The sequence below is a fragment of the Sus scrofa genome, chromosome 13 (assembly GCF_000003025.6).
Source record: "Sus scrofa isolate TJ Tabasco breed Duroc chromosome 13, Sscrofa11.1, whole genome shotgun sequence".
NCBI lineage: Eukaryota > Metazoa > Chordata > Mammalia > Artiodactyla > Suidae > Sus > Sus scrofa.
Window position 1 is genome coordinate 36,960,306 of NC_010455.5, and position 24,294 is coordinate 36,984,599.

The 24,294-nt window shown below is 36.1% G+C and overlaps 1 protein-coding gene across 4 annotated transcripts in view; it reads left to right on the forward strand.

Annotated features, from left to right (window-relative positions):
- Nucleotides 1-24,294, forward strand: part of CACNA2D3 (calcium voltage-gated channel auxiliary subunit alpha2delta 3) — an 802,825-nt gene that overhangs the window by 738,011 nt on the left and 40,520 nt on the right. The window lies entirely within an intron of this gene.

A 24,294-nucleotide genomic window follows, 5' to 3' on the forward strand; every position in this document is an offset into this window, starting at 1 on the left:
TATTTTGCATATATGTCTTCTTATTCCTTGGTCTATATCTTCTCATTTTATAGCTGTCTTTAGATATATATGAATTTTCTTTTGCTTATATTTTAATGTAGTCTAATTTGGTCTTATTTTCTTTGATTTGTGCATTTTGTGCCTTGTTTCAGAAACTAGTCTGCTCAAATGTAGTAAATGTATTCTCATATATTTTTATTCTGAACACTTCAAAGGATTGCATTTCACATTAGAACTTTAATATCTCTGGCATTTATTTACTCATGTGCGTGTCATGAGGTAGGATCTAATTTGGTCCTTTTCCATATACTTGGTTGGTTAACCATCACTTTTTATTGAGTAGTTTTTATTTTCCAACAGATTTACTATGACACCTGTGTCATAGTCTGAGTTCATATCTATATGCAAATCTATTTTCAGGTTTTATGGTCTGTCAATACCTGTGTCAACATCTTATCTCTTTAATTACTATTACTTTGTAATGTGGCTTGATATCCAGGAGAAAAAAAAAAATCTCTTTCTTATTCTTCTGCTAAGTCATCTTAACTATTCTTACCCTTTACTCTTTTATATTAATTATTTTTAGTGAAATATTATTCTCAATGCTAGGGTTTTGATTCAAATTTCTATTAAGTTATAGAATAATTTGAAGATGACTATTTTTTATGATATGAAATCTCTCCATTTGTAAGCTAAATCTCTCTCTTTTTTTTTTAATATGTCTCAATATAGATTTATTCCTAAACAGCTTATAGGGTTTTTTTTTTTGCTATCAGAAATGGCATATATTTAAAGTTACACTATCTGATTTGTAACTGCTAATATATGAGAATCTCTTTGATTTTTGTATATTGAATATTTTGTATCCAGCTGCTAACTGCCCTCTTAGATCTTTTGTGTATGGCTTCTCTTGGACATTTTTTCATACAGAGTAATATCATTTGTAAAATTTTACTTTCCAATCTCTATAATTAGTTGCTTTATCTCACTGGACCTCTGATACATTGTTCATTAGAAGTTCCGGGAGTAGATAACTGTATCTTGTTGCTAATTTAAAGAATTTACTTACATTTATTCCATGTTAAGTATGATATCTGCTATAAGGTTTTCAAATTCTAGGAAAATACAAGTCATATAAAATTTACCATTGTAACTATTTTTAGTGTACAATTTAAGGGTATTAAGCACATTCCCAATATTGTGCAGCCTTAATTATTGTCCATTTCCTGAATTGTTGTATGTTTTTGGTAACCTTTTATTAGATTACAGAAAACGTCAAGTGTATTTGTTGCCATGGTTATTGTTACTGCTTAAAACTTGACTAGATGTTAAAATTTATCAAAAATTTTTTCTACATCCATCACTAGAATAATTTTAATTTGTTAAATTTAAGTCATGAACTATATCATATATAAGTATCTTTAATAGTGGATGGGTTATCTAATATGAAAATATCCTTGCTTTCCCAAGATGGACTTTCATTGTCATGATTACAAAAAATAAAAAAATAAAAACAAAAACCAAAATGCTATTACTAGATTAATTTGCTCACATTATATTTTGAGAATTTTTATCTGTTCTCAAAAAGGAAAGCAGGCTTTACTCTTCCTTTCTTGTACCTGGCTTTGCTATTTGCTAAGATCATTTTATTGTCACAAAATTACTTGGAGAGTTTTTCCTATTTCTCTAGTATCTTTAACATTTTGTGTAAGATTAAATTATCTGTTTCTTATAGATTTAGTGCAACTTACCGATAAAATTGTCAGTGGCAGATGGGTTTTTGCTTATTTGTTTTTGTGTGTGAGCAAATTTTCAGTTATTGAATTAGTTTCTTCAGTGGCTAGATATCATCTCTTTGGAATTTCCATTTCTTTTTGAAATGATTTTGGCAATTATATTTCTCAGAGAATTACCTATTTCATCTCACTTTTCCAGTTTATTACATTTGTTTGTTAATAGTGTTCTCTTTTCATTAAAAATCCTATAATATTTGTGATTTTGCCCCTTTTAAATCAGCCTCTCTCCCTCCTCTTCCTCATTCCTCTCTCTTTCTCTCTTTCTCTCTCTCTCCTCCTCACACGCTCCTGTTTCCTCCTTTCCTTTCTCCCTTTCTCTCCATTCTCGCAGAAATATGTTTGTTTTATTTTTCTGTTCAAAGAACCATCATTCAGTTTGTCTCATTCTCTCTGTTACTTCTTTGACTTTCTAATTCATTTATTTTGCTTCTTATATGCATCATTACCTTTCTTCTATGTTTTTGGAATTTGTTTTTTATTTTCTACCATTTTGTGTTTGATGCCCAACTTTTTCAGCTTCATTTGTATGTTTACATACATATATAGTAAGAATTGTATGTATATATGCATATGTAGATAAAATTTCTCTCTATATTCCAATTTATCTATGTAAATTTAATAAAGAGATTTTCATTATTATTCAGCTCTAACAATTTTCTAACTTTCGTCATTTTTGGATTTATAAATTTTTAAGTAGAGTTTTAAGGTTTCCTAATATAGATGAGCTTTGAGGCTTTAAAAAAATTGATATATAATTAAATGACATCGTGGTCTGTATAACACATTTCTTTTAGTATGTGTGAAACTTGCTTTGTTTCCCAGTATTTATCCATGTGTTTTTGCAAGGAAGTTTCATTCTCTAAAAGCTGAGTGCATGGATTAATATGCATCCATTGGATCAGCTGTGTTAGCTGTGTTTCAAACTTTTTTTTTTTTTTTTTTGGGGGGTCTGGTCTGTTTACATGTCAAGCTCTCACTAGGCTTATGGATTTTTCCATTTCCTCATGTCATTCAGTTTGTAATGCCTTTTTTTGGCTTTTTGGGGCCGCACCCACAGCATATGGAAGTTCCCAGGCTAGGAGTGGAATCGCAGCTATAGCTGCCATCCTACACCACAGCCACAGAACTGCCAGATCTGAGCCCCATTTGCAACTTACACCACAGCTCACTGCAACATCAGATCCTTAATCCACTGAGTGAGAGCAGGGATCGAACCCTCAACCTCATGTTTCCTAGTTGGATTCGTTTCTGCTGCACTAGAACTGAAACTCCCTGCTTTTTATATCTTGAAGCTGTATTACCATGAACGTTTCTCTTCAAGAATGGTATAACTTCCTAATAAATCATTCCTTTTATCAATGTAATAACCTTCCTTCTACGAAGGTACTTTATGCTTTAATACTGATTTTGTTTCCAATAGCATAGGATTAGGAGTTCTTCTTTAGGTAATATTTTCTAGGCATATTTATCCCCTTCCCTCCATTTTCAGCTGTTTCTGTCATTTTGCATAAGGATTTTGTGTCATTAATAGAATATAGCTGGATTTGAAATTTTATTATCACTGGCTATTATTTGTAGATTTAATCTTTTAAAATTGATCATGTTTTCCAGTAAGCTTAGATTTATTTCTATCATCATTTCGTGTTTTCTATTCCCCATGCTTTTTCTTTTCTTCTCTTATTTTTTGCCTTCTAATATATTCGCTCAGTTTCTTTATTCCTTTTTTTACCCTCATTATGTGTTTCTTTTTTTTAATTTTATTGGAATATAGTTGTCTTGAAATGTTGTGTTATCTCTAGGTATACAGCAAAATGATATATATATATATAAATATATATGTAATATATAATATATATGTTATATATATATAAATATATATATATGTAATATATATATATATATCAGCCATACATATACATCTATCAATTCTTTTTCAGATTCTATTCCCATATAGGCCATCACAGTATATTGAGTAGATTTACCTGTGCTATCAATAGGTCCTTGTTATTTATTGATTTATGATAGTGCGTATACGCCACTCCCAATCCCTGAAATTGTCCCTCCCCAATGTTTCCCCTTTAGTAAACATAAGTTTGGTTCTGAAAACTTTGAATCTGTTTCTGTTTTGTGAATAAGTTATTTTGTATCATTTTTCTGTCTTTCTTTTTTTTCCTTTTAGGGCAACACCCACAGCATGTGGAGGTTTCCATGCTAGGGGTCAAATCAGAGCTATAGCTGCCCACCTACACCATAGCCCCAGCAATACCAGATCCGAGCTACATTTGCAACCTACACCACAGCTCACAGCGACACTGGATCCTTAACCCACTGAGCAAGCCCAGGGATCGAACCTGTATGCTCATGGATACTAGTCAGATTCGTTTCCACTGACAGGAACTCCTCTTTTGTATCATTTTTATTAGTTTCCACGTACCAGTGATCTCGTGATACTTGTGTTTCTCTTTCTGACTTCATTTAGTATGATCAACTCTAAGTCCTCCAGGTTGCTGCACATGGCCTTATTTCATTCTTTTTTTTATGGCTGAGTAACATTCCATTGTATATATATACCACATGTTTTTTATCCATTTCTCTGTTGAGGAACATTTAGGTTGCTTCCATGTCTCAGCTATTGTAAATAGTACTGCAGGGAACATTAGGCTGAATGTATCTTTTTGAATTATGGTTTTCTTCAGGTATATGCACAGGAGTGGGATTGCTGGATCATATGGTAGCTCAATATTCAATTTTTTAAGGAACCTCCATAGTGGTTGTACCAATTTGCATTCTTGCAAACAGTTTTGGAAGGTTCCCTTTTCTCCACACTCTCTCCAGCACTTGCTGTTTGTCAAATTTTTACTTTTTTTTTTTTTTTTTCGGCTGCGCCTGAAGCAAGTGGGAGTTCCCATGCCAGGGATTGAACCTGCACCACAGCAGTGACTCGAGCCACTGCAGTGACAATACCAGATCCTTAACCTGCTGCACCAAAAGAGAAAACGGAACTCCTGTGTGTGGACTTTTTGATGATGGCCATTCCAGCTGATGTGAGTTGATACCTGAGTGTAGTTTTGATTTGCATTTCTCTCATGATTAGTGATGTTGAACATTGTTTCATGTGCTTTGGGGCCATCTATCTGTCTTCTTTGGAGAAATGTCTATTTAGATCATCTGACCTTTTTTTTTTTTTTATTGGGTTGTTGTTTTGTTTGTTTCGTTTTGCTTTTCTGATATAAAGCTGTACGAGGAGCTCCTGTTGTGGCTCAGTGGGTTAAGAACCCTACATAGTGTCCATGAGGGTGCAAGTCTGATCCCTTGCCTGGCTCAGTGGGTTAAGTATCTGGTGTTGCTGCAAGCTGTGGTGTAGGTCACAGATGAGGCTTGAATCTAGTGTTGTCGTGACTGTAATATAGCCCCAGCTGTATTTCCGATTTGACCCCTAGCCCAGGAACTTTCATATGCCACAGGTGTGGCCATAAAAAGAAAAGAAAAAGATGTGTGGGAATTTTGTACATTTTGGAGATTAATCCACTGTTGGTTGCTTCATTTGCAAATGTTTTCTCCTGTTCTGTGAGTTGCCTTTTTTTTTTTTAATGGTTTCCTTTGCTATGCAGAAACTTTTAAGTTTAATATAAATTTCAGATATTCAAAGAATCCATTGAGATTTTAATAAGGCTGTCTTTTTTTAAGTTCTGTGAGTTTCTTTGCTTATTTTAAAAATACATGTATTCTTTTATAGAGAGTCTTATTCTTGAGCTTTCTACACCAAATAATAAAGGCCTTTTAAGATTACTTTAATAGTTTAGATTTGAAGTTACCAATCCTTCTATTTCTTGTGTCTGCTTTCTTTCCTGGTTGATTATTTTCTCATGTGTTTGTTATTTTTGACTGTGAACTTATTTTTGAACAGAATAGAGCCTGAGTTTTTCTCTTTACAGTAGATTTACATTTGGGCTTCAATCCTGTGTCCTATTGGTATTGACTATGTGGGAGTACTGTTGTGTTAGTTTTTGTATCTAGAAGTCTGTGAATGTAATCACAGTAAATATTTTTCCTAAGCAGTATGACGTTTAGGCTTACAGTTTGATTTCACACTCTAATATTGTTTTTTCCATTCAGAGCCATAGGGAGCACCATATTTCAGTTTTTTACACTTAGCTGTAACTGTACAAGTTGGTTTTTAGCATCTTTTCTTTTTTCTTTTTTTTAAAATAATTCAATGAATTTTATTATATTTATAGCTGTACAGTCATCGTCATAGCCTAATTTTACAATACGTCCATCCCAAACCCCCAGTCCCCCTCCCTTTTCTTTTCTCCACCCCCTCTCCCTCTCCAGCATTTATTGTTTGTAGACTTTTTTATGATGGCCATTCTGGCTGGTGTAAGGTGGTACCTCATAGTAGTTTTGATTTGCATTTCTCTAATAATTAGTGATGTTGAGCATCTTTTCATGTGTTTTTTTGGCCATCCGTATGTCTTTTTTGGAGAAATGTATATTTAGATATTCTGCCATATTTCTTTTTTTCTTTTTTCTTTTCACAGTTGCACCTGTGGCATATGGAAGTTCCCAGGCTAGGGGTCAAACCAGAGCTGCAGCTATAGGCCTACACCACATCCACGGCAACACTGGTTTTGAGCCACATATGAAATCTATGCATAGCTTGTAGCAACGCCAGATCCTTAACCCATTGACCAAGGCCAAGGATCCAACCTCATCCTCACGGACACCATGTCAGGTTCTTAATCCATTGAGCTACAACAGGAACTCCTTTTTCTTTTTTTAAATGTTCACACCTATGGCATACGGAAGTCCCCTATGCTGTACCTGCAGCAACTCAGGATCCTTTAACCCACTGTGCTGGGCCAGGATTCAAGCCTGCATCTCTGCATAGATATAAGCTGCTACAGTTGAATTTTTAACCCACTGAACCACAGCAGGAACTCCTTAGTGTCTTTTCTTGTAAGTTCTTTTATATTTAAACACACTTGTTTTGTTTTACTATTTCATCCAGCATGTTTAGAGCAGAATAGCTTCTGTATTTACCCAACCCACCATGCTATAGTTTACTGTATCAGCTGAGGACTTTAGAGCCACCACAGTAAGGTACTGAAGTGTGGTGGTTTAGTGCAGAGGCTATGGAATCAGAGGGTTCAGAGTGTGAGTTCTAACTTCATTAATTGTTAATTGTGTGACCTTGAGCAAAAATCTAAACTCTCTGAAACTGATTTTGGGGATTAATAATGCTAAGCCATAGGCTTTTTGTAAGAACTAAGTCAGAAAATTTATGTTGTGAATTTAGCATAATGCCTGGAACAGTCAGTATTCAATAAATGGCAACACTTAATGTAAGCATAATACTACACAAACTTAATATAAAAAGTTTTTAACACATATAAACCATTCTGTTGAACTGTGAATGTTCCTTTTCATAGTCTAACATCACTACTATAGAATTCTCTGGAGAAAAAAGTACAACATATATGTATCTCAGATGACCAAAGTTCATGCATGATTTAAGGATTGTTGACCATTCCATGGTTTTGTGCCTCTGTAAAGTGGACTCCATTGGATTTATAATGATCATGAACCTTTTTGAGCAGAAGGACATTCTCTACCCTGTCATCATAACTGCAAAGCCCATATCCCTTGGCAAACGGTAGGTGATCATATTTAGTGGAGTAAATTAGGTTTCTCATTTCCATTCTAAGTGAGAAAACATAGAACCAAGATAAATGAGCTACTAGGGAAAGCAGTATGTTTCCTTATTGACTCATAGTTAGAAATAAGAGATAGGAATGATGTTTGATTAAAATTAGTGATCTTAAGATTTCAAACTGGAGAGAAGACTACCTTTCATTCAATCGGAGGTTAATGTGTTCTTGCTATAGCCCAGAAACTGTGTAGGCGCTTTGGAGAAACCAAGGATGGATAAGATAAGAAGTTAATGCAGGAGGTATTTACATTTGCCATGAGCAGTCTGTTTCAGAGTTTAGATTCCATATTGGGTTGAGGACTTGCAGGAGTTTGGGAAATTGAGTAAGGCCATATACTTCATTTGCTGGCAGCAGTGAAAAAATACTGCAGCCTTGCAAAGATTTTGCTTTCAAAACTTTATTTCAAGACCACCACCTAGCAGCTCAGTCATAAACTACATAATAAGCGATGATAAAGGGTCTAGGGTCTGAGTGAGGAGAGAAACAGGGGCTGGTACTTTCTTTTTCAGTAAATTTTCTATTGACATATAGCACATACAAAAAAGTATACAAACTAAGTTTGCCACTTGATTAGTTTTCTCATAAAGAGGACACATCTATGTAACCAGCATTCTGGCTAAGAAGTGAAAGAACCCCAAGAAGACCCCCAAGAAGCCCTCCATCTTCCCTTTCTGGGTGCAACCACCACTTACCATAAGATAGCCACTCTCTTGATTTCTGACATCATAGATTGGTTTTGCCGTTAGTTCTCAAGATTTAGTTCTTAAGATATAAGAGCTGATGCATGAATTACCTTAAAGGAGGTTTCTAAGGAATTTGCTTGGAAAACAAAAATAGGGCTTTAGGGAAAAAAAGTAAAGATAGTTTAGGACTTCAGTAAACATTTCTTGAGTGTGTGTTATATCCTAGACATTGGGCTATACTGTTGGGAGATAGTAATGAATGAGGCACACACAATTTCTTCCTTCATGGCGTTTACAAGCAGTTAACTAGGCAATATCAACACTCCGTGCTTAGGATTGGAGTAAATGTTGCATAGGAGCAGAGAAAGGGGACCTGGAGTGGTCAAGAGAGGCTTCTTGGAAGGAGTGGCATCTATAATAAGACCAGGTATGGAGGAGTTAGCAGGTAGGAGTATCAGGGCAGGGGAAGAGCCTTGTGGAGGTAAAAGAAACTGTGGTTTGTTCAACAAATTGTTAGAAGTTCAGGGGAGTTGGAACACAGAGGTGGGAGTAAGGAGAAATGAGAGAAGAGGTGAGGAATAAGTACGGGCCAAATTGTGGTGTCCCTCTGATCCTGTGACAGAGAACTAGTTCTTTGAAAGACTTCAGATGCTACCCTGACATCAGTTTGGAATGACCACAAAGTTGTAAGGAAGGGAGAAAAAAATGATCAGATTCCAGATGATCAGAGAAATGACAACAGTAATAGTGACATTGGACCGACCTTTTGAAGCAGAATCTCCTGATTCAGACAGGTCATTTGCTGTACCTCTGAATGTACCCCTCACCAGCACGCACACTCTCTGGTCTTATTAGAGCAAACTCACCTGTTTCTTCTTCCTTCCCTTCTTTTCTTCATTCTCCTCTTTTCAGGGGTTAAAAATTGACAGGTTGGCTGGTGTGACTAGTTGAATAAGAAACCAATTCATGACTTTTTTTTCCTAATCCAAAAATTTTTGTGAGTCTTTGTTATAAAATTATGGTGTGATGTTGTTATCATTTTAAAATAGGCTCATAAAAAATAGTCTCATTGAAGGCTTGAGCTCTTTTATTCTTGTTTTTTGCATATCCCATTCTTTCTGCCTTTCCTTCCTCCGTTTTATGAAATAAAATTTATGAGATGATGTATGTGAGTATTTATCAAACAATTAAGATAACATTTTCCATTTTGTATGAGCTTTGTATTCTTGGAATGCAATATGGTAATAAGGAAAATGATGTTATTTGGCTTTTTGTAACCTTTCCCTTCTTGATGGCAGGTAGATTTTTCAGTACATTTGGGGCAGCTAGGCAGCTGAATTTGCCCATCTGCTTTACATTCAATGCGTGTAGAAACTTGTCAACCTTTGCTTGGAAAGAATGGGATTTTACAGGACAAATTCTTTAAAACAATTACTAATTTTTCACCAACTTTGTAGGTAACTTCAGGTCAGGGGCAGCAACATTCAAAAATAACACAATTCTACAGCATTTGGCCACGAGTGAGTTGGAAACTGAGTTTTGGTGAAAATTATAGTATTTCAAAAATTACGCACTAAGATCTTTTTCAAAGAAAAACATCTCGCCTCCCGCAATGGAACATACAAAACTGTGTCCATCACAAACCATTTTCAAGGCAGCGATTACTTTCCTCCACAAGCAATGGCAAAGCATAGAGCAGCAATCCCAAAAGACTGCACACTTCCCACGGGAACATGCTTCATGTAGCAGTTTGTTCATGGATTGTCATTAATAATCCTCCCATCTCAGAAGACATTAGATGACCTTGGTGCTTAAACATTTTGCTAGAACTCAGGAAACTGTGTCAGGTGTTCTAGCCATATTGTAGAAGTCTTTTTGGTCTCTAACAATCTTTGAAGACTGGCTGCTCCCAACTCTGTCTCTGTGTCCTGTTTCCAGAATCCCTTGTTGGTTTTACATGGAAAATACATCAAGAAGTGACTCAGTTTGCTCGAAATAGAAACCTTCACATTGGCAACTCCAAAAGTGGACATTTATCTGTCTATATCATAGACAGATATATTACAACAGAGGGGCAGTAAGCAATGTTTAAAAAAGGATTTTCAAAAATATAGGGTTTATTAAGAATGCAGGAGCCTAAAAGAAAATAAGAATTTACATAAGAATGTCATTAGGGTTGGTGGTTTGGCTGCTTTAACCAATAATTTTTGTCATTCAATATCCCACTGATTATTAAATTAATCTGTTATTCAAACAGCAATCTAAAACAACTCAGCCCATATTTTCTGGGCATTTGTGACTGTCAACAAGCTTAACAAAATTGGTTATCTAAAAAGAATGTGATGTTTTACTATTTTCCAGTACATTGCTTTTCTTCTTGATACCCTCCTCGCCCTTTGCTGAGAAAGGGATCCACAAAAGTTCCCTGGAATGAGAATCAGTTGCCAAGTTGAACACTTATAACCAATGTAAAAAATAATTAATCAAGAATGAAATTAAACACACATTACATTTTTAGCACCAGAACTTTAAAAATCTTGTCACATTTCAGTGCTGGCAAGATATTAATTTCTAAGGCAAATTAGATTTTTATGTTGTTTTGTGTGTCTGTGTATATGTCCTTTTGTTTAAAAAAGTAATATCACTCATCACTTTTCCTAAGAATTATGTTGCCATCAGTTTCACTTTGGGATCTACACACAAGCTTTGCTCATCTTTCTCGAAGCCCCCAAAGCTGTGGCTACACTCTTCTTCTCTCATCACTTCTCCCCATGCGCCTTTCATTTATCTGCTGAAATGAAAGCAAGTAATTGGTCTCGAAGCTGTGTTGACATGTTTCGTGGGCTACAGTTCAGCAAGCCATAGTTCAGGGATTCCATTTTCCTACAAATGACTCCAATTTCCTGTTGAGGTCTTTCGCTGGGTGGGCGATTTACCGCACACGTTCGTCTTCTCAGTGAATACCCTGCAGGTGTTCTTACCAAGTGGGTCTTCTGGAAACAACCTGTCCAGTGGACCCACGGCATGAAAGGGACGTGACATCTTCTTGGAGTAAAGGCTGGAGGATGGGCTCTGGAACTGGGCTACAGTCTGGGCCATCTCACTTAATCATGCAAAGATTTTAACCAGTTATTTAAACTTTCTACGTTTCAGTTTGCTCATCTCTGAAAGGGGTATAATACCTGCCTCACAGCATTTGTATGTGTGTTTAAACAAAGTATAACCCTCACATTTATCACAGTGTCCAGCACAGAGTAAATGCTTCTTAAATGGGAGATATTTTTATAGAGCACAATCCGCAAACCCATCTGTGTTGACAGTATTGTAGGAAAACCACAGAACTCCAGTCATTCCCCTCTTCCAGATTTCTTAGCCTAGAAGGTAAAACTAATAGTTTCAGTCAGGAAAAGTAGTTGGTGAGGTTTTTGCTCCAATGAGACTGTCCTAGATAAAATAGATCTTCCTGGATCTACTTGATCTTTTGGTTCATAAAAAATTTGGAATTTTGAATTAGGAACTATACATATTCGTAGCAATCAGATACTTCATTACACAAATTAGATGCAGACTTTGCCAGTGGGAGTACATGAGTGTCATGAATTATATAATTTGTAGGCGTTAAAATGTAATCGTTTTTAACCATCTAATTTGCAAGCATACACTAATTTATTGAAATATTTTTGTATCTCCTGCTCTATAGATTCTTGCCAAACTACTGTACTCAATCTTGTTTAAATGCATAAATAAATGTGATTCCATTTCCCATGAAAGAATCATTGGCCCTTTTAAACCGGCTTAGTTTGGTTCTGAGCAAGACAGCTTTCCTACTCTCTAGTGTAGAGTTAAGACCACCAAGGATCAAGTCTTTTCTTTTGTGCACCTTATTTTTCTCCAGATCTTCCCTGGTGTCATTTACTCACTTAGACTCACCATGTGTCTGGTAATGTGCAGAGATGTGGATTACCAAAATCAAAATAGTTCCTGTCCTTTAAATTTTACAGTGTTAAGCCTGTGCATCTCAGAAGGTGGTAGAAATAATTTCTTGATTCTAAAAGCAATTTCTTTCCATCACAAAAATATTTAAAATATGATTCTATCAAATCTAAATTTTTTTCAGCATTTTACCATATAATGTTGAGGACCTGCTACCCATCCCTTAATAAAGGGCTCCCTTTAAAAAGAAAAAAATATATATATATGTATAAAATGTGATATGGAGCTAGGTTTGAATATATGTATATACACACATGTGTATATATTATGGTATGGAGCTAGGTTTGAATAATTCAATACTAGCTCTTACAATGCGCAGCCTAGTTAGTGCTGTATGTTTGTGGTTGCTAAAAACATCTTGGCTTTAAACCTTAAAAAGGAGGAGGGCAAAATAAATGCTTATCTTGGGAGCTCTATTGGAACTGTTGAAATAGCGCCAGAAGATGAAAATGTGGTCCAAAAATATTAGAATAATCGGGATTAAAACCTCTGATTGATTTTTCTACCAATTCCTCTGAGTCCTAACTCAGTGAAGCAATTTGCTGGAGACAGAATTTCACTGATTCTCTTTCTCAGATGCTTAAAAGGAAAAAGTGCCGTATTCCAGAAGCAGCGATGATTACAACTTTGAGGTTCCAGATAGAGGGGCCATTGTTGTGTAGATGTTGCTATCTTTACTTGCCCTTTGATAAGCCATGTTTATAGAGGTTTCAGTAAAGGAAATGTTGTAAATTACTGTTTTCCCTCAAGAGTCCATGATGCAAAATGAGAGGGGCACATGTCTATAATGACTAGGCAGGTCTCTACCTGACATGAATTAGTCTCACAACAATTTCCCATTTGTACACTTCTTAATGTGTGGGAAAGCTGGGGTGGGAGCACATGTGAGTTTGGCTGGGCTCACAACACAGTGAGGCTTTCCTCTTCCATGCCGGAGGGTAGGAGACCAGCAGAGCCAAGGAATATTTTTAGAATGTTTATTTGCATGCGGAATGGAGGCGTGCAGAGCTGTCTCCACGCTGTTGACGTTCTCGAGTGGCCTTTCTGCGGTGCATTGTCTCCATCCCAATGGCTGTTTGCGCTGTGACGCCCACTACCCTCACCTCAAAGAGCAGTCTGTGTTCCTCCCTTGGGCTTCCTGGTGCTGCACCTGAAGTGGCTTAGCAAGTTGCCAAAACCCTATAGATGTGTGTTTATTAACTCTCCAGCTTGCCCTCCATTTGTTTAGCTTGGAAAGAGTTTATATGTTCCTGTGGGTATTAAAAGCCCATCTGATGTATTAAAGGAGCTCAAAGGATCGAAAAAGAAATGCTGTTTGAAAGGCAGCATATTGAATGTAGACATAAAACTTCTAGACACAAACCACTTTTTTCAAGAGACGTTCTACATGCTTAAGGAGGCAATTCATTTTTTCATGAGCTTTTTTCTGTGAGACCTGGATTTTCTCTTTTTCTTCAGAGGTCCTCCGCTTTCCTCCTTTCATGATTGCTTATGACTTTGACAAGAAGACCCCTTGGCAACATAGGGTAGAAGAAGGCATTCATGAGCCGCAATAATTGGAAGTCTAGATGATCACAGTCAGAAGGAAGTGGGAGAGATTCTCAGCTGGAATCATCATATCGGATGCTTCTCAAAACACTGCTATACTAACTTTTGGGAAACAAATGATGTATTTCATAAATGATTCCATTTCTATTGAAGTGTATGCCCCAGAAGTCTTAGATTATCTTAGTCGATCCAAGCCTATATGAGAAATCATATATGATTATTGTCTATTGAATGCCTACTTTGTGCCAAAAACTTCATGTCCATTTCCACATGTATTTTTCTTTCCATTTTTTCATTTCATCTCCATTTAATCAAGCAGGAACTAGAGGCAGAGGAGTTAAGTCTCCTAACGGGTGTTACAGAGCTTGTGAGGGCCAGATATAGTGAATCAAAGTCTGCCTGACTCCGAAGCCTGAGAGAGAATTCCTACAGCATCCAGCTGAATATTTCTCTGTCATGGTATTAAGTCAGCTGTAAAGCCATGTCAGACTTAGTTCATGTCTTGGTCAGTGTTCGCTTTGGAAACTGACAGTTTCACCATTCGCTTGACCTATGGGAAGAAGTCTACAAATATCCAGTTGGACAAAGCCATAAGCTTCCTGAATACCCATTTCATGCAAAGCTTTTTTTTTTTCTTTTTTGTCTTTTTGCTTTTTCTTGAGCCGCTTCCGCGGCATATGGAGATTCCTAGGCCAGGAGTCCAATCGGAGCTGCAGCCACCAGCCTACACCAGAGCCACAGCAACGAGGGAGCTGAGCCGCATCTGCGACCCACCCACAGCTCACGGCAATGCCGGATCCTTAACCCAATGAACAAGGCCAGGGATCGAACCCGCAACCTCATGGTTCCTAGTCGGATTCATTAACCACTGAGCCAAAACAGGAACTCCAAATGCAAATATTCACCCAACCTAACTGGAGGTTCTCTCACAGCACATAGCCCATTAGTATCCAAATATCTATTTATTTGTCTTCCTCCCCTACCAAATCAGGCTCCACGGGCTGGAATAATGGTACAAAGTAGTTCAGACTTTGGTGTCATGCAGACCAGCGTTTGAGTTCTCAATGCCATCACTTCCTAATTAGATGACCTTTGCTAGCTAGTAACTTACCCTTTTAGTTGCCACCTGCTCATTTGTAAAATGAAGATGCTAATAGTGCTTGCATCATTGGACTGATGCAAGCAACACAAGGTACAAGGTACAGTTATATAAAAAAAAAATGCTTCATTTAGAACCTGGCGTTTATTGGGCACTCTAAATATAGTTGGAGGTCTTATACTGAATTCATTGTAGATGGGCATGTTTAATGTTAATTCTTGTATTCCTAGCACTTAACATAGGGCCTTGTGTGTAAAATCATGCTCAGAAAATTGTTGCTTGAGACAAAGGTTCCCAGGAGAATAACTTTGTAAAGTGTGAGCAACAGGGTGGGGATATATGTAATTCTAGTAGCTGAGACACCTGTTATTTTGTGTGATATTTGAAAACAAGTATGTGTTTTGAAAACAGCTAGCTTGGATTCCTGAGAGTGAAAAGAGAACTTTATGATTCTCCTTAGGGAACGAGATGGTGGTGTAGAGTAAGGAGGGGGCTTGCCTGAGGTCCCACAGGGAAGGAAAAGCTGATGCTGGACTCAAAGCCCCATCCTTCTTTTAGGAATTTTTCTCACATTCATGCTTCTTCTCCATAGCTAATCATTATTAAATAATTATTAACTAACTAAATGCATATATGCAAGGTCTGATACAGAAACTTGATAAATAATTCAGGTTGTACACAAGCATACACAATGAGAATTGTCTCCCTCCACTAGTGACCCCATGCAACCTTTCTAGAGGGACAGTCACTGTTTCTAGGTACCAACGTATCCTTCCAGGGATGTCTTATGCAAACACAAATACACAGGTATATTAGATGCTTCACCACTTATTTTTTACAGGAATGACAGCATATTGTACATACTGTATGTCACCTTTTTTTACTTGCTAGATCTGAAACTCTCTTCTTGTCATTACATAGGTTTATCTTCTTTTTTTTTTAATGGTTACCTGATATTCCACTTGAGGGGTTCTTTTCATTTAGCTGTAATTGGACTTTTGGGTTTTTCTAAAATGTTGGCTACTTAAACCAAGTAGAAATGAATATCCTTGGGTAATATGTAATTTATCTGTCTATGTGATAAATTACTAGAAGAATCATTGGGTCAAAGGATATGTAATTTTGATAGATGCTGCAAAAATGCACTCTGGAGATGCTAACCAACTTGCACTTATACCAATTTAGGAGAATATATGTTAGTTATACTCTTACCAACAGTGTCTTATCAAAATGTTTCACCCTTTGCCAATCTCATACATGAAAAATGAAGTAGCTTTTCTTTTAATGATGAATGTTGAATATATTTCATATGTTTTAAGCTGTTTATATTTCCCTTTCTGTGTATTCGTTGATTATATTACTTATTTTTCTAAGTTGTTAGTCCTATGTTATTAGTCTCTTCTTTTAAAATATTGATATTAGACTTTAATATTGAGCTTATATAATAAGAAAATTAGCTATTAATTCTATGTATCCATTAAGAATAAATCCCATCATATTTATTTTTCTTATCACAAAAGTATCATGTGACTTTTATGGAAATGGTAAAGAATTATCCACAGTTTCATTATTTAGAAGTAAAACTACTGACAAGATTTTGCTATATTTACTTACATTCATGTTTTCTGTAGTCCCCCCACAAAGAGATGGTATTATAAACACTGTTTGATAACATGCCATTTTTTTTAAACTTGAAATGTCATAAGCATATTTCCTTGTCCTTAAATATTTCTGCAACACAATTTTAAAAAATGCTACAAAGTATATAGATTTACTAGTTTTTTTTTTTAACTAGCTTCATTTAGGCTATTTGTAATATTTGCTATATAAGCAATGCCACCATACATGAATATCTTTACTCCTAAAACTCTGTGTACCGATGTAATGATTTATTCTGGTATCAATTCCTACAAGTAAAGTACCTGGGAACTATGCTTTGTTAGGATAAGTCTTGATAAGAATCAGTTACATAGTAAAGATATAAATTTTTGTTTTTTTCTTATCATTCCTTTTTGTTTTGCTTAATTTTGAATATAAGCTATAACTTTTATAAAGAACAGATAATAGGTAGAAATTATCTTCCAGAAAACCTTCTTCAAGAAGATATGATACCAACTGTTACATAAACCTAAATGGTATGTTTTTATTTCTCATATTTAGGTGATAGGCTAAACCTGTTTGTAATTTAGCCTAAGTCTTAAGAAAAACAGAAAATACGGTAGTGATAGGCAGGTTTATGTTTTAGTGCTTTTGTTAGTAATTATTTATAAACCTCCTTACATTATTTTTAAAAGACAGTTTTAACAAAAGGTATTGACTTCCAGCATGCCAAGTTCAGTTAATTATTTTAACTTAATAATAAGCCACATTAAAATGACATTATACAGGCTTGTTGAGGGTCACAGAAAAATGAGATTCAGAAACATTTTTTGAATGTGTGAGCATGGCTGTAAGCATAACTATTCAGGAAAATTAAAACAACATGAAAAATTGTTGAGATTAATGACCACTGATTAAAACAGGATAAAGTGCTCAGGATGTATAAAGTCACGCAGTTCTCTGAGCAGGCCTGTGTGTTCCAGAAAGCTTACTTCGGTCTACAGTAAATCTCTCAAATGAATTATGCTAATGCTATTGATTCCAAACATTTCCTGACTGGCCTATTCATCCATTCTTATGTCACACCTCCACTGTTAAGGACTTGGGCTTCAGATGCATGCTTTTCAAGCACTGAAAATTGAATTAGTTTTTAAGAAAGGAGGCAAAACCAATAATATACAACCTTGTGTTCTAGTTTGGAAACTGTGCAGGCTAGAAAAGGAAGGATTGAATGGTTATGGTTCCTAGGATAATTCTAGCAATGCCTTCAAGCTAGGTCTCTACATATTATATGAAGCAGTTAGTTTATTTATTTATTTTTTTAATTTTATTTTTTTACAGAATAAAATACGTACATTTACACACAATTACATTCACACAGATTATTATAGCATGGATCTTAAGAAACAGATTAAGTGACTCCCACTGGAGAAGTGGAATGGAAAATATGCTGAGACAAATAGGAAATTTTTTCTATACTTTATCCCAATTTTATGGCTTTCATCTTTACTACTTAGTTTTATCTATTACATTTCAATTTTTCTTTAAAAATTAGCATTATATTAAATTGTTATATTATGCAACTAAAATTTATAAAGAAGAAAGCCTTATATACCATTAAATATTTTATATAGCATAGTAAAAAGAATAACAACTGGTAAGCATAACAAAAATAATACACCCTCTAAAAATAAGTAAAGTATAAAATGCATAAGTTGGTTAAAAAACAGTGTAGCAATATAAATATGTCCTCACAATTTGTTCCATCTCATTGATTCTTCAATAAAGGCATTACACCATTCTAGGTGGTGTGATAAGACATTATAGACTTTACATTGTACCATGGAGAGAAATGGTTATTAATAATACAATTGTAGAACTGTATTTAATTGTACAGTGGCATTATTTAATTATAATTATCGTAAATTCTTTGATGGAGAAGAAATCAGAATCAGATCTAAGAAGACTTCAGCATTCCAAGAATGATGTCAAATGACCCATTCATGGTGGATTATGCACTTATTTACTATGAGATATATTTCTTCTCCAGAGATTCCTTGTTTGTGTATCAATTGTAGTTTCTGAACTACAATTCTGAAGTTTTGATGTAAGAGTCTATATGTATATGAGATTGTTTTAAATTGTTGTTCTCTTAATTGCAAGTTCATCTCTGGTGTCCCGCGTTTGTACCAAGCAGTTAGTTTAGATAACTGTCTACTAAAGCAGGGGCTAGTGAAGAGGCCAAAATATGTTAGCTCCATTGATGGAGCTGACTCAAGAGAAAGGTCTTGAATACACGTTTGCTTGAATTCTTTACTTAACCTTACTATGTAGAATACAAAATCAGTCCCATCAGTGATTCCCTGAACAGTGGACTAAAGTTGGTTTAAAAAGTAAATTGAGGAGTTCCTGTCGTGGCTCAGTGGTAAACCAATCCAACTAGGAATGATGAGGTTGTGGGTTCAATCCCTGGCCTTGCTCGGTGGGTTAAGGATCCAGCATTGCCGTGAGCTGTGGTGTAGGTTGCAGAAGTGGCTAGGATCCTGCATTGCTGTGGCTGTGGTGCAGGCTGGTGGCTACGGCTCTGATTGGACCCTAGCCTGGGGACCTCCGTATGCTGTGGGTGCGGCCCTAAAAAGACAAAAAAGAAAAAAATGAGTATATTGAGCACAGGGAACTCTACCCAATATTCTGTGATAGTCTATATGGGAAAAGAATCTGAAAGAAAGTAGATGTGTCTGCATGGGTAGCTGAATCACTTTGTTGAACAGCAGAAATTGTCATAACATTGTAAATCAACTATACTTCAATAAAAATTTTAAAAATGAAAAACACTAAAAAAGTAAATTGAGGAATTTCCTTGTGGCTCAGCGTGTTAAGGATCTGGCACTGTCACTGCTGTGGCACTGGCTACAGCTATAGCGCAGGTTTAGTCCCTGGCCCGGGAAGCTTTCACATGCCATGACCATGGTCAAAACCAGAAAGACAAAACAAACTAAAAGTAAATTGAACAGGGTGAAAGTGATAGCCATTCTTCTGGGGACATCTATGCTTATGGGCCATTTCATTAAACCATTTGACTTAGACTATTAATCATATAATAAGCCAGCTAGCTATATTGTGATGATCTCCCATCTTACATTTTTAAAATATCCCTTGTGATTTATTTTTAAGACAGCCACCATGAGCAAAGGAATTTTATTTTTTACTTTTTAAAATGCTATCATGTTTCTACTTTGTTTTCTCTGTCAGAATATGTAGCAGTTCTTTTTTATGGCTGAGTAGTATTCCATTGTGTATATATACCACCTCTTCCTAATCCAATCATCTGTTGATGGACATTTGGGTTGTTTCCATGTCTTGGCTGTTGTGAATAGTGCTTCAATGAACTGCATGTGTCTTTTTCAAGGAAAGTTTTGTCTGGATATATGCCCAAGAGTGGGATTTCTGGGTCATAAGGTAGTTCTATGTATAGATTTCTAAGGTACCTCCATACTGTTCTCCATAGTGGTTGTACCAGCTTACATTCCCACCAACAGTTCAGGAGGGTTCCCTTTCTCCACACCCCCTCCAGCATTTGTTACTTGTGGACTTATGAATGATAACCATTCTGACTGGTATGAGGTGGTACCTCATAGTAGTTTTGATTTGCATTTCTCTAATAATCAGTGATGTTGAGCATTTTCTCATGTACTTGTTGGCCATGTGTGTATCTTCATTGGAGAAATGTCTATTCAGGTCTTTTGCCCATTTTTCAATTGGGTTGTTGGCTTTTTTGTTGTGGAGTTGTATACGTTTTTTGTATATTTTAGAGATTAAGCCCTTGTCAGTTGCATCATTTGAAACAGACTATTGCCTTTGGAATGGATTAGCAATGAGATCCTGCTGTGTAGCACTGGGAACTATGTCTAGTCACTAATGATGGAGCATGATAATGTGAGAATAAAGAATGTACACACGTATGTGGAGTTCCTGTCGTGGCACAGTGGTTAACGAATCCGACTAGGAACCATGAGGTTGCAGGTTCGATCCCCGGCCTTGCTCAGTGAGTTAAGGATCCAGCATTGCCATGAACTGTGGTGTAGGTTGCGGACGCGGCTCTGATCTCACTTTGCTGGGGCTCTGGTGTAGGCCAGTGGCTACAGCTCCGATTCAACCCCTAGCCTGGTAACCTCCATATGCCGTGGAAGCAGCCCTAGAAAGGCAAAAAGACAAAAAAAAAAAAAAGGAATGTATACATGTATGTGTAAACTGGGTCACTATGCTGTACAGTAGAAAATTGACAGAACACCGTAAACCAGCTATAATGGAAAAAAATAAAAATCAGCATATAAAATGAAAAAAAAAGAATATGTAGCAGTTCTTTTAAACACAGGATGAGGCTCAGCAGAATCATCTGCTGCTACTTGTGGAAATGTGTGTTCCCAGACCTCACTCTGAACCTACTGATTCCCAGTCTCCAGGAGGTGGGTCTGGGAATCTATATTTTGCCCAAGTTCTCCAAATGAGGGAGATTTTCCTGGACTTCACTGTGGAAGTTTGATTCTTTCTCCTTTTTCTTAATTGGCATAAACTAGGAAGAAATCAGAGATAATTAAGAAAAAAAAAAAAGAGAAAAAGATGAAAACTGAGCGTAAGGCAATGCCAAAAGTTTCATTTGCATCTGTCACCCTCCCCAAAGATTCAGAGATTGTTGGTGGTGAATTATCACTGAGTGTTCAGGGCCATAACTAGGGGATGTGGTTATAACACAACTGGGCTCAGAAGAAGATGGCTAAGCTAGTTTTCAGGCTGAGTTTATGAAAACTGAGTGACAGTTAAAAAGGGAGTAGTAATTATATAAATGAGCTGTGAATCAGGGCTTCAGGAAAACCTGAACAGAATCCGTCCAGGCATCACTGGCACTTTGGGGAGGAGGAATTTCAGAACTTGTGTCATAGAATCTTGGAGAAAGTATGTAATACCTCCCAATAAGAAGTTGTGCCCAGCTATGAACCAACACTAGGATGCAGAAGTAAGTCATTGCCATCAGTTTAGAAAAGCGGTAAAGTAAATAGGAATGGAGTTCACCACAGTGATTTTTAAAGGATGAGCCAAAATAACTGTTAGTGTATTATGGCATACATTTTCCCTCTCATTTTAGTGTATGTCTTATTTCATTTTTTTTTTCAGGCCACACCCACTGTATATGGAGGTTCCCAGGCTAGGGATCCAATGGAGCTGCAGCTGCCAGCCAACACAGGATCCGAGCCGCATCTGCAACCTACACCACAGCTCTCAAAACTCTGGATCCCCAACCCACTAAGCAAGGCCAGGGATCGAACCGCATCCTCACAGATAGTAGTCAGATTTGTTTCCATTGCACCACACCGGAAACTCCTGTTTTATTTCTTTATATAAATTGTCTTCTGTGATGTCACTTTTTCCCTCTGAAACAGTCTTTTTTTTTTTTTTCTTCTAGCATTACACATTTTTAAAGCAAAAAGTACAAGGTAACCCTGCAGTTTTTAGATGAAAAAGTGAATATATTTTTAAAATGCATTTGTTTATGAAATTATTTGTTCCCTGTGCACACATGTGGTGGCAGACACTGTGGTGAGCACCAGCGATTAGGATTGAGATTGTTTTCATTCTTATTCACAGCTGTATAGTGCTCTATTGTATGGATATATGAGAGTTTATCAACATGGTTTCCTATTGATAGACATTTTGTTTCTTTCTTTTTCTTCTTTTAATTGCTGCACCTACAGAATGTGGACGTTCCCAGGCCAGGGATTGAATCTGAGTGTAGCTGCAACCTACACCACAGCTGTGACATTGCGGATCCTTTAACCCATTCACCTGGCCAGGGATTGAACCCACACCTCCACAGCCAGCCAAGCTGCTGCAGTCACATTCTTAACCCACAATGCCACAGCAGGAACTCTTCCAGTCTTTTCTTGGTTCACATGATCTTGCAACTAATAGCTTAACACACACGTAATTTACCGAATTTGGCGAGATATTTGGGGACAGATTCATAGAAGTGGGATTTCTAGGTGGAAGGGTAGACACATATATCATTTTCCTTATTGTTGCTTCTCATTCATGGAAGTATGCCATTTTGCATTTCTTCCAGCAAGGTAGAGAGTGCCTATTACTCTTTAGCCAGTGTGAACCTTGTCAAAACTCTTAGAGATTTTATTTTTTTCCCAATCAAAAAATGCTTTTATTATAGTTTCAATTTTAATATCTCTTATTAGAAATGAAATTGAAGATTTTTGGATGTATTAGAAATTTGTCTGTTTTAGTAAAATGTGTTGCAAATAATTTTCCGAAGTTTGCCTTTTAACTTTTTCAAGAAACTATTCTTTGATTTTTTTTAGACATTTCCTTTATTGTTCATTTTCTGTTTCTTTTATTATTGTTTATATTTTCTTGTATCTATTTTCTTCTCTTTGGGTTTTATTTGCTCTTTTTTTTCTAATTATTTAAGATAAAAACCTAGATTATTATTGTTAGATTGTTTTTCTTCTCTCAACATTTAAATCTACAAATTTCCCTTTAAGAATGATAATAGTATATTCCATAGACTTTTATATGTTACTTTTTTCTTTCTTTTTTTGCATTTTAGGGCCACACCTGCAGCAATTGGAAGTGCCCAGGCTAGGGGTCAAATCGGAGCTACAGCTGCTGGCCTACACCACAGACATAGCAATGCCAGATCCAAGCTGCATCTGCTACCAACACTGCAGCTCACGACAATGCCAGATCCTTAACCCACTGAGCGAGGCCAGGAATCAAACCTGCATCCTCATGGATACCAGTCAGGTGTATATCCCCTGAGCCACAATGGAAACTCCTTATATGTTGCTTTTTAATTGTCTTCTAGTTAAAAATATTTATAATCTACTTTGTGATTTCTTTTTTGATTTAGTTATTTAAAGTGTGTGTTTTAATTGTCCAGGTATTTGGAGTATTTCTTTATCCCTATTTCAACTCTTTTGCAGTTTAACAGCATATTCTATATGGTTTATATCCTTTGAAATTTTCTGAGACTTATTTTCTGGCTCAATATATTGCCATCTTGGTGAATATTCCACATGTACTTGAAAATAATTTGTATTTGGCAGTTGTTGGTTGGGGTATTCATAAATGTCGATCAGGTAAGATACTAATAGCGTTGATGAGATCATCTATGTCCTAAATGATTCATGGTCTAATAGTTTATCAAGCACTGAAAAAGAATGGCTACTATCTCTAATTGTGTAGACTTCAGTATTTCTCTCTTTACAATTTTTGATTCATTGTTTTGAGATTCTGTTAATAGGTACACACACTTAGGCTTTTTATGTCTTTTTGATTAACTATCTTATTTTTACTATTAAGAAATAGCCATCTGAACCTCTGGTGATATTCTCTGTATTTGTCTGATATTAATATATGAAACAATTTCTTCTGGTTACTACTTGCATGTTATATCTTGTACGGTTTTTTTATTTTTAGCTTGTCTGTGTCTTTAAGTGCACCTTTTGGAGGAGACATATATATGTATTTTGGTCTTACTTTTAGTCCCTTTTGTTCTTGATATTGTTTATGGTATATTTTATTTTATTCACATTTTAAATTTGCATACAATAAAATGTGTTCTTTTTGGCATAGAGTTCTATGAATTTTGACTAATACAACTGTATGTCTGTCACAATCAAGATATAATAGCCCCATTACCCTAGAAAATTCTCCTGAGGTGTCTTATTGTGGTCAACCAATCCCCAAGCACAGCTCCTGATGAATAGTGATCTGTTTTCTTTGCCTATAATTTAGCCATTTCCAGAATATAACAGAATCATACAGATTGTAGCATGTGGAATCGTACAGAATGT